Raw genomic sequence first — 11,163 nt, forward strand, 5'->3', positions numbered from 1 at the left:
GGACTGACGCAGAAAATGGATGCTTTCTGGCTCATAAAATGGCCTCTTTCCGGCTTGGAAATGGCTGAGGAACTGTCCACTTTTGATTCGGAAAGGACGCGGGAACTGGTCTTTCTCCATTGAACAATGACTTTGAAATGCACCTTTTTTTTTTTGTTTGTTTTTTGCTTGATTCTGCCTTGAAACTATAAAGGTGTTTTTTTTTTTTTTTTAAATTTGGCCAGGACTAGACAGAAAGAAGAAAGATTTTTTTTTTACCAGCTCTATACAATAGCAAAGGCTGTGAAAGGCTTCAATGAGAATTAGAAAACCAAGGCTGCAAGTAGAATAGATGAACTTACCATCTCAAAGATAAATCCTGTTAGAATGAGAGAGTACTTGGAAAAAACATACTATGGTGTGAGGTTATTGGGTGTCTGTATCTCACACAGGGAACATGGAGCATTATCCGAGAACACCAATAGCAATCCAGACTTAATCACTCTAAAATTAAAAAACAAACAAAAAAACCCCACCAAAGCCCTCAAACAACAGTGGGACTGAAGTGACAAACTCCAGATTCAAGCACACCAAAGTACAGAGAATTTCAAACTCAGATTCAAGCTGGATCCTGCTTGTGCATCCACAGGGTCAGTTCTTGCAGCAGTTACAGGCCAGTGGTGCAAGAAGGTGCCCCACAACATTTCACGTGCAGAGTCCACTGTTTTCTGTTGGGAGTCTGCCTTTAGATTCAGCGTTGTGCTCCCTGTGTATTTCACAGAATAATTTGGTTGGAAGGGACCTTTAAAGGTCATCTAGTCCAACCCCCCTGCAATGAGCAGGGACATCTTCAACTAGATCAGGTTGCCCAGAGCCCCATCCAACCTGGCCTTGAATGGTTCCAGGTCCAGGGGCATATACAGCCTGTTCCAGTGTTTCACCACCCTCATTGTAAAAAATGCCATCCTTACATCTAGTCTAAATTCCAGTTGCGTTTCTCCAAATTATGACTGTAGAGCAATTAATGTCACTTTCAGCATAATTTAACATATTAGTAACTGGCTTCTAGGGAGCTTGACTGTGATAAAGGAACTTTTTACTTTTTTTTTTTGCCAAAACAGATTGGCAATGCCAAATTTTACATTATATTGCATTTTGTCCTCTGCAATTCATGTGTTAGGACTTGAGATCAGAAAGTTATTTTGAGAACAATAGTGACTTTTATGTATTGCCTGCTCTTATATGTTTTTTTCCCTAAGTCTCATCTTCTGAAATCATACTGTAATAAATCACAATGTCAGCTTTGGTTTTACAAAAAAAAGAAAAATTAAAAAAAAAAAATCAAGCTTCTAGCAGTTCACTATTAGTAAAGAAAACCAGAAACAATGTTATATCTTCTTAAAGATTCAAAACTGAGGAAACAAATACAGAGAACACATAACAGATTATTTTTTTTTTTCAGGTCTCAAAATATTTAAGTAAAGGGTTTTTTTGGAACTCAAGTTTTAATATTTGTAATGGGCAATACTGATACAAACATTTTGCATTAGTTTGTTTGAAACTGAGCCATTTTCTGACTAACTGAAGATCTGTTTGTCTATCCATGTGTTTCTTCTGTACATCATCAGAGAATCCTTGGACTTGGTCCATCATATCTTTAGGTCTGATCTTGATTCCCTCTGAAATCCAAAGGAGTTCTTCCACTGCCTCCCAGTTAAAAATGGATCAAGCCCAATTTTACCATATAGTATGAATGAGAATAGTTTGCCTATTAATACTAGATTTCTTAGTTGTGTATTTTTCTGGTTTTAAGGTGTGTGAGATGCCACTGTAAAGAAACCAATGTCTCTGACATTAGCCATGAGATAGAAAAAGAGTTGTCAGTTTACAAAATTTCCTGTCTTCCTCTCTTCTTCTTTTTTTTTTTTTTTCCCTTCTGAAAATAAGAGCAGAAGGTCTTGTTTCGCACTGACAGGCTGGGAGGCACATGTTCAGCGAACTTCTGCACAGGAAGTAAATGTCCAGGTCATATTTATCCCTTTTCATGTGGTTCTTTTAATCCCCCAGATTGGGTTTCAGAAGAGTTTTACAGTTTCAGTTTTACAAAGCAAACCTTCCTTTAATGTTGGCATTTTAAAGAAAAAGCTTCAGTCAAAACATGTGTGTTTTACATCAGCCAGATGTGACGTTTGGGGGAGCAGGCCACAATGTGGCAGCCAGCTCTCTACTAGAGCTGGCTGGGTTCATGTTGGACATCAAATGGGAGCTACTGGTCCCAGGTTGGGGATCAGCCTCCTGGCTCTCTCACCCAGTCCAAAAAATTATAAAAATAATAATAGTTTAAAAAAAAAAAAAAAGAATCCTCAAGCAAATTAAAGATCAGAGCACAGACAGCATTGCTATGACTTGCATCCAAGTAGCACACGTGGTCACATTAGAGAGCACAGCCCTGCTGTGCGTAGACCTGTACACCCAAAAATATGTTCTTGCCTAAAAAAGGTTAAGTTAAAGTGAAGTAAGAGATGTTAAAGGCAGCAGAGTCACACCAACATGTCCAAATGCTGCACCAGCAGTCAGTGGCCACTCCAAAAATAAAACCCATCTCTGTACAACTTCCATTGATATCACTTCCCCTGTAACGTGCTGTTTCCAGGACCTAATTTTTGTCACTTTAATTGAAAAATAAACAAACAATGCAATATACTAAGAAGTCTGTTACCTTTCTCCAGGGCCCACCAGATGGCCATGCCAGGTGGGGCAGGTCCTGTTTTCAGCTGTCCTCTCTAAACTGGGTCCAGCTGTGACAGGGTGGGGGCTTTTCTTCTACCTTCAAAAGCCCTTCCTGGCAGTGTTACCTTATTAAAGCTGGAGTTTGTTGTGGAGAGATGGTTTCTAGCAGCTAGTGCTGTGTGAGCTGGGTCAGAGTTACCTCAGGGCCTGCCTCTGTGAGGCTGAGGTGTAGGTGCCTGTTTGGGCCGGATGCTGTTTCGCCCCATTTTTGCCAGGCCAGCAGGTAGCTGCTGGTGCCACAGCGTTGGTCTTCTGCTAAGGGTGCCTTCTTTCATCATCCATGCAGTAGTACCTGGCCTTGTGATCTGCATGGTGCTGTGCTGGTACCTCAGTAAGTTTGGAATGGGGCACCCTCTTCCCCTGGTGGCCATTTTGTGACTGTGAACGCCCTCTTCGTGGCTCCTCAAGGGATTGCTGCTGCCCTGGGTTGGGGCAGGTAAGGAAGAGCTGAGGTGGAACTGAGAAATTCTAGGCCTGAAAATTCATCTTAATAGTTCATGTGGCCTCCATAATCCTCAGACAACGGGTGTCTTGCCCTCCTCGTGCTGATTCTTCATGGGTCTCCTCTTCAGCTTTCTTTCGGCAGAAGGTTCCTGAGGGAGCACCTTCTAAAGACAGCTTGTGGAAAGCTCACCACAGCATTACTTTGGGACAACCTGAGGAGAAACTTCTTCCAGAAACACCAATGCTGGTGTCACACCACACCTGGTGACATCTGGGACAGACTTGAGGAGGCTTGGCTGCTGTGAAGGACCTGACTGTGTGGCACAGGCAGCCATTGTGGTATCCTGGGGAAGCAGGTCTGTGCCTCTGCTCCTGCACCAGCAATGGGTGAGTATTTGCTGTATTTCCAAAAAATGCATCCCCGCTTAAGCACCTTTTCTTGATCAGTAAGCTGCAGGGCTGGCTTTTGAATCCTCTGAAATAACAGCTGTGGTCTCTTGAGCTGACACCATTAATTTTTTCCTTTAAGTTTTGTGTCAATCCAAGGTCACTGGCCTCCAGGCCTGGGCTCTCCATTGATCTCCTTGAGTGATATAAATAGGTTTTCAACAGAGTTGCCGGCTTTCCTGACTGTAGTTAGGTATAGATTTTGTCTTTACTGTGGCTAAATGGTATGGTCAGATGGCTTGCAGTAAATTTGGCAGGGGGTTAATTTAATGTCCTGGAGTCTGTGTGACTGGATGGAGTTGGACACAGAGTATGTTGCTTCTCTGGAGTGAATCTGAAGTAGGTATATATTATAAATTATCATGTACAATATATCTCTGTATAATATGCTTGAGAAGAGCCTGTAAGACTGACTTATCCCTTCATGAAGAGCTGGGTTGATCAGGATGGTGTTTGGGCATTGGAATTACCTGGATGGTGCTCTGGGCCGGAACAACTGGCTGCCTCTTTTCCTGGGAGCAGGTGAAATGCCATAAAGACAAGGAAACATGGGTAAATTTATATGCTTTGACTGGATTAGTATAAGCTTTTTGGACTGACCATGACAAGGCTGAAATGTCTTTTAGAGGGTTTAGCAGGCACTATTTGGTGAAAACATTTTGCTCTCAGAGTTGGTTGGATTTGTGTAAGCATGCTACTTTTTTTTTTTTTTTTTATTCAACCCCTGTGTCCCCATTTCTCTTTGGCTGGTAAATTACTTGGTAGATAACACAAAGAAATAAATATAAACATACGTGGTTGTGTTTTTTCTTTTGAAGTGCATGAGTATTGAGAACCTGACTGTTATTTATCCTTGGCTGTTCCTCTTATCCACACTCCAGGTTTTTCCATCTTGTTAACTGACACTGCTGCTATCAGGTTGTGCATAGCGTTTTTTTAAGGCCCTCTGACAGAAGCTAAACTTGAGCTGATACAAGTGCCAGGGCTTTGTGAAGCTATCTTTTGGAAGTACCAATTACCAGCAGTTTCTTTTGATACACTTTGTACATACAGCCCTTTACCATCTCTGTAAATTGGTCCTGAAAATAAGGAGCAGCAGGCTAAACTTTTTTTCCTGATGTCCTGTTAAAGCTACACCATTCGCTGTGGATAACTGGATTAACATCTGACCAATTTGTTGGCTGAAAACTACTCTATCAGTTGAAAGAAACAAAACCAAAGATGAAGTGATAGGAAATAGCCTAATGCATAACAAACATTGACTCCCCTTTCGAACCACTTGCCCCTTATGCAGTAGGAAGACAGCCACAGTGTGATTGACCAATGTAGGAAGACGGGAAGGTGAATTTCCTTCTAATCATGAGTTTTGTCATTTGAAGGTATGAGGGAAAGTCTAATGGGTGTGGCAGAAATCTAGGAAATAAAGGATTAGTCCTGACTTTGCCACATTCTCTATGTGACTGGGTCCATTCCATGCAATTTGCCACTTGCCTCACTTTCCTGTGCAGCAATCCTACAATGCAGAGAGGTAATAGAACAAAAAAAATAATCCATCAGTAGCTGTGAGGCACTCGGCTGCTGTGGTCAGATAAGTACCACAGTGAAGGAAACTCCTCTAAGTATCTATTAAGGACAGCACTTCACAGGGCTATTGCCCCTTCTATCCAAGGTGCATGAAGCATTCCATCAATGCTACTCGTACTCCTTCAATACCCCTGAGAAGCAACGCATTATAAATCCCATTTTACAGATGGGCGAACTGACTTTTCCCCAAGTCCCAGAGTGGTTCAGTGACAGAGCTGGGAATTGAACCATTAGATATTTTCCTCTTCATGACAGCTCTGTACAATCCCAGGACTCATTTATTTTCCCTATTAAAAAAGAAGTAAACAAGTATTTTCTTTCTGAGACCCGCTGAGGATGGGGGATTGGGGAAAAAATGGAAGTAAAATTAAAAATAAAATGACATAAGTCCCCACTGGCCCTGAGTTGTCCAGTCTCCTTTACATTCACACTTCTCTTTGTTATGTTTCCTTGAAGTTGAACCTCCCTTGAGAAGGGAACCTCAGAGTTTCTGGTGCTGGAGAAGAAATGCTTCAAGAAAAAGAAAAATAATCGCAGCTGCAATGTTAAAAATAAGAAGCTAATCAAAGGCAGCCCATGTGGGCGCCACTTTCATCTCTCATCTTCAAAGAGGTGCAAACAAACATTGTCGGCGTGCCAAGCAGCAGCCTCAGCGGCTGATGATCCCATTACTCCTCCAGCGTCCACACTCCCCTTCCATGCTGCTGAGCCTGTAGGCATGGGACTCTAGGATCACTGCCAAGGTGGGAACCTCTAGTCACCAGAGGGGAAGCCACATATGGAATTCCTCTGTGGATCCAAATTGTTTCATAACAAACATACTTGCGCCCTATAGATGATTCCTTGTACTATTGCCTTTACAGCCTTTCTAGTAACAATAATAGCATCTCTCATTCCTGAAGATGCTGAAAAGCCTCTAGAACAGAGGTTTTGTTCTGGTGTTTTGGGGGCTTTTGTTTTCCAAAGATTTGGTTATTTTTAAAAATAATATCTAGGCTCTGATGAAATCCAGATGTACTTAGTGCAGTAGAAGGGTGTGGGTTAGTAGTTAAAGTCGTGGCACTTGAGGAATTTGCAGCACTGGTTCTTCTTCCAACTCTTGAGAACTTGCCTTGACATACAAATACATTAGCTGTATTTGCCTCAGTTTATCTGAGTTTACTTGCCTTGACATAAACCTGGCTGTTCCTGCACGTCCTAATGCAGTCCATGTAATAATGAGCTAACTAGCTCTGAACAAGGCAGTTAAAGTATCAAAACTAACATAAAGTTGTGATGCTCTGGCTGGGCTAATGCAACTTCCTTCATGGCAAAGTCATCTTAAATGTAGTGATACTGCTACATTGCTCCTGCTTCCAGAATGAGAGCATTCAAAGAAAACTTGAGTCTCTGTAAGTGTATTGTATGGTTCAATATAGGGTAATCTATCTTAGATTAAGAGGCCAAAGGATAAATAAGGTAAGGGGACTGAACTCTTCTCCAGTACTGAGACTTTCAGTAGATCAGTGAGAGTGAAAAAAAGATAATTTGTTCTGTTTATATTGCCCTGCCTTGTTCAGAGCATGAATGAAACATCGCTCATGGATACTGACCTCCTACAGAGAGAATCCTAGGGGATGAGGGTGTAAGAGACCCATTCAACTCCTGGGCTCTGCCACTGCTCTTGTGAGAATTCTTATGCTACTTCACCAGTTGCAAAACCCTGATGTTTTATCTAAATTACTTTGAAAGTCATAGATTAAAAGAACTAGGTGTTATTTCTCGGAACTAAGCTGCATCTTGATGCTGCCAGAATCTTGGCAGAGAAGATGCCTTTACCACGTTGTACCTGTCTGGGACTTTCCTGCTCTGTTAACCTCATGAGCAACGTTACAGTAGCTGCAAGAACAGTTCACTAGTGCGGTCATCCACCCACAGAAGCTCTGTGGGGCCTGCCCTGTGTTCACAAGGAAAGACTGGGAGATGGAGGGGAGGGAGTAGAATTGGATCCAGTTCACCATAATGAAGAAAGCCTGTCCCAGCCAGGGAAGGATTCAATTAGGAGGCCGGAGGAATATGGATGATACAGGGAGGGCACCAGGACATCTGGGGCTGCCACTGCTAGCAAGAATAAAGGTGCTTTGCATAAGAACAGAGTGCAATCATAAGGGAAGAGAAATCTGCTCCCAAGTAGCACTGATTCCCCCTCCCCTCTACAGTGCACAACAAGGTACAGATTAGACCATTACACCCAGGGGAAGCCACAGAGTCGCACTCTCTTTTTCATGGACAGTAGCAGGAAATCAGTGGATTGGAACCAAATGAGAAGCCTGACTTAAAACAGATGTGACCCCAGGGAGATCAGAAATGCAGAGATGTTTTTGCTTTGACATATCCGCCAGTGTTGAGGGTGGGGGAAGGCAGAGGGTGGCAGCAGCCGGTTGGATACTGCTGGATTATATCATGCTGGTAACAGGCCGGCTGGGTTTCAACAAAAAAAAAGTATAGGAGACCATTCTACTTCTATGTAGTCAAAACCATGAGTGTATCCCAAATTTTAGCTGGCTCATCACCTGCTTCAGCAGCGAGACTTTGATCTGGGGCCTTCACCACCACACTCCTTGAGTTAACCACATCCGTAGGCTACAGACTCTCTTGTGATCAAGCAGTGCTTACCAAAGGTACCCTCTATTTCCATTCAGCCTATTTCTTAAAACAATTTGAGTGTGTTTGGATGGGGAGCATAGAACTATGGTGACATGTGCTGTGAAGTCCATTTTAAGTACCAACACCAAAAACACCACTCTGTGCAGCTGGATTTTAGCTTAGCTCTTCTGTGTCTAATTCTGCCCCTCTGCTTAATGGTAATTAATTTCCAAACCTCAGGAGACAGTGATAGAGTCGAATTGAACTGGGTGGACATTTTACTTAAAGACCCAGCTGTGGTTTCCTATGATTAGGTGAGATTTTTTTTTTCTTACTTGCATGAGTCAAAGGCAAGTTCTGACATCAATAGTTTCCGAAAGAAGTCTGAAATTCTATCACTGTAAAGGCTCTGAAGTCAAGTCAGTACAAAGTAATCCAATGTATTCATTCATTTTCAGATCTCATGATTATAAAAGCCTGATGCGTGAGTTTTTTGCTTATTTGATTCTGGTAATAATGAAATGAAATGACGGGAAATCAGTTTCTCCCCTGGCGCTCTCGCTCTGTCTCTTCCTTCATCCTCTCTGTTGAAACAAGGAGTCCAGAATTAACTTCAGTTAGCATTAAATTCTTTCAGAGGCCTTGGAGACAGTGATCAGTGTGTCCTTTATTTTGTGCCAGGCCACAGGACATTTGTAACAGAAAAGCAAAGTCCCTTTTCCAGCTGTTTGCTTCCCTGCTGCTGCCTTAGATGGACCAGTTAGTTGGTGAATTACCCTGGGTGAGGAAGAGCCTGCAGCAGATCAGTGTGTTTCACAAGGAACCACTAAGCCATGGAGGCCTTCTCTTGGTCCAGTACCAGCCCAGATTGTTGCTCCTTCAGGGACTGCCTACCCATATGCAAATAGTATTGTCAGATTTTACCTATTCGTTATGGATATTTCTGCAGGTGAAACTGTTGCTCTTCTACTGTTCTTAGGGAGTCTGCATGTAGTCAGTGTCCGCTGAAATCCATCAATTTTTCTGCTGACTTTTGTAGACTTTGGGACAGGAGGTTTCTGCCTAGCCTGGGAATTAATTCTGTCCTGTCATATCTGCCCCACCAGCTGGTAGGGGCTGGTAAATCAAGAAGGGATTATCAGTAAGAGCAGGAAGAAGCCAAATCCCTTCTTGCTTTGTGCCATCTAAACATCAGGCATCTGAAGGACAGATACTCCACTGTTTTGACTGGGTAGTTTTGCACTCTCTTAGCACAGGTGTAAATGTGAAGCTTGGAGGGGGGAATTGGGCAAACTGGAATTGGGTGAACTGGAAAGAAGCCCGTCTCTGCCCGCAGGACGTCTCTGGCATCAGAATAAACCCAGGCATCACCCAGGAGGAGTCTGAGATGCAGTGAATATGGACCTAATGATACAACAGGAGCATGTTGCTGGAGACCCTGTCAGCACTCTCATGCTTTACAACTATATCTGACCCCTCCCGGGGATGGAGGGTGAGTTCTGGTTTACATTAGCCCAGATGAGATGCAGTGTTGACAGGACTCAGCAAGGTTTGCAGTGGAGTTTTGTTAGCTGGCCACCCCAAGCAGTAACAGAGCCACGCATGGGAGAGTGTTGCCAACTGGGTACCTTACTAAGCAGGCTGAGGGTGCAGCTTCTCAAATGATGGAGTAGAACCTCCTCCTCCTCCTCCCCCTTTCCCAGACACTTCAATGATTGTAGCCCACAAAACCAAAATAGCTGTCAAAGAACAAGCTGGATTTCATTTTGCTGGTGGTGGTGTCTGCATGGTGTTTCATTCCCCAGTGTGAAGGGCAGAAAGTCTCCAGTTTGTTGTCTCAGTCCCAGAAGGAATCAGCTTATAGGCATAAGAGTCACAATTCCTTTTCACAGCAGAGAATACAGTCCCGGTGCATCAGTGAGACTGTAGGAAGCACTGCAGACTTGTAAGGACTGTTTCCTTGCTGGAAGGTGCAGTGAGACAGGAGATGGCAGTCTCTGAAAACATGTTTTCCACATTCTTAGCTCACCTTTAAGGATTACCCCTGAAGGTAGGCAAGTTTCTCTGAGCTGGATCTAGTTGACTCTTTGTTAAATCACAGGTGAAAAAAATCTGACCATGGGAAAGTGGTCTTACGCTTTATGTTCCTAATACCCTGGCAGAGTTCAAGCTACACTGGAATTAAGGGATGTTTCTGAGGAACTGGGTCTGAAGTTGAGAGAAAACTGAATAATCTGTAAAGCAGTGCACTAAAGAGAGAAAACTTTTTACTTTCCTGAAGAAAATGAAAATTGGCTCCTCAGTGAGGAACTTTCCAATCAGTTTGCATAACCCTTGCTTGGAAACTAAACAGAATTGACCAACTTGTGATTTATGACAACTTCCTTTGGCATGTGCTCTAGTCTGTTTGCACCATTGCCATGGCAGCAAAGGAACTATTTATTCGTCCACCTACCTCGCCGCATCCTGGCCTTCCATTGGAGACGAAGGCAGGCCTGATTCAAAACGGCAAGGAAAGCTGCTTAGCACTCAGGAAATTGGATGTCAAATGACATCTTTTCCTATTCTTCTGTCTCTTGCACATTATCAGTTCAGACTGAGAAGGAAAAGCAGTGCAGAATCACTCTTTACGTTTAGAAAGCTGCATTTATCTGAGGATTTTAGGGGCTTCATAAAGCACAATCTCACACTGTTGTTTATCCATATTAGTGTGCAAAAGTATAAAGTCATGGACTTGCTCTGAAGAATTTATAGTCTAATTTTAAGATCTATTAATATGAGGTGTCAGTCATCACAGCTACATTAGAAGTCCACATGCTAGAATATAGGTTTCTTCCTAAATTGGCATGGTAGCCTACCATGCCTGTTTGGACAAGGTCTGTGGCAATGGTTAATTGGATCCTTCATGCTCAATCTGGTTTTGAGAAGTTCCTAACAGCTTTCCTGATGCTCCACATCTCTCCCCTACTAAGGGAAGCTTAAGTAAGCACTGCTTTTTCATGCCCAAATTCTACCCTCATAGCTGTGCCCCGGAACATTTGTGGGACTATTGGGTAGACCAATTCAGTTATCCAAGCTAAAGTAAATCCATTTTGGGGAAAAGGGTTATTTCTGATGAGTCTATTGATGCAGTTTATTGTGTGGTCTCATAAGGAGTGTTTTGGCAAAATTGAGGTAGCAGTAGAAGGCATTTGATGAGCTATATGAACATTGTGTTGTGGTCACAATATATTCAGTAAAACTACCTTCTTGATGTCAACAAGCTGTAGAGGGCGAGGAGTGTATCTAAAGTAG

Source organism: Numenius arquata, chromosome 20 (genome assembly GCF_964106895.1).
Source record: "Numenius arquata chromosome 20, bNumArq3.hap1.1, whole genome shotgun sequence".
Classification (NCBI taxonomy): Eukaryota; Metazoa; Chordata; class Aves; order Charadriiformes; family Scolopacidae; genus Numenius; species Numenius arquata.